The following is a 718-nucleotide window of genomic DNA, read 5'->3' on the forward strand; positions in this document are numbered from 1 at the left end:
ATTCTGAGTCTAAATAAAAACAACAAGTTTAAAGTACAATAATATTCATATCCATCGGATCGGACAATCTAATATCAGTAAATTTATCGAGTAGTGGCAAACGATATTCGTTCAATGACGTTATTCATATTTCTTATAATTACTGTACGTCGCACATAAATATAGATTTATTTTACAAAGAGCTCTAGTGTTTGTCGATCTATCATTCTAACCTTTCATTACTTGTGCGAAACTGTACAAGAAACTTACATTCACAGTTTTTAATAGTCAATAATCATTCAATAATAATTAATTTAAATACATACTAATTTAAAATTTTATATCAAGTCAAAAAAAACAGTTTAATTCTTATTCAATTTGTATTTGTGACAATTCATTTTACAACTAATCAAGTGAGTAATATTATAATAATTATAAATAAGTAAGTTATTATTAATATGATGTGAAGTGTATAAGTAATAAACATAGTTTACAGATAATATGTGTTGTAACGATCAAAATCAAACCGTCGATAATCACATTCACAGTTTACGTTTATTAAAGTTATATAAATTATTTCTTCACGTTTCAATAAATTATTCACAGAAATCATACAGAAGATCACGCTGCCATACAATATGATTCCAAACATAAAGTTAATATGTATGTTTTTTTTTTTTTAATAATAAGTTATGTTTTAAATATTAATATGATTGATTATAATTAAATATGCTTAATT

At 23.3% G+C, this 718-nt stretch overlaps 1 long non-coding RNA gene across 1 annotated transcript; it reads left to right on the top strand.

Moving 5' to 3' along the window:
- On the top strand, positions 1 to 645 carry LOC103308091. Its single transcript, XR_510331.3, has 2 exons — positions 1 to 392; positions 469 to 645. It is a non-coding gene; the product is annotated as an uncharacterized LOC103308091 (long non-coding RNA).
- The last annotated feature ends 73 nt before the right edge of the window (positions 646 to 718 follow it).

This window comes from Acyrthosiphon pisum, chromosome X (genome assembly GCF_005508785.2).
Source record: "Acyrthosiphon pisum isolate AL4f chromosome X, pea_aphid_22Mar2018_4r6ur, whole genome shotgun sequence".
Classification (NCBI taxonomy): Eukaryota; Metazoa; Arthropoda; class Insecta; order Hemiptera; family Aphididae; genus Acyrthosiphon; species Acyrthosiphon pisum.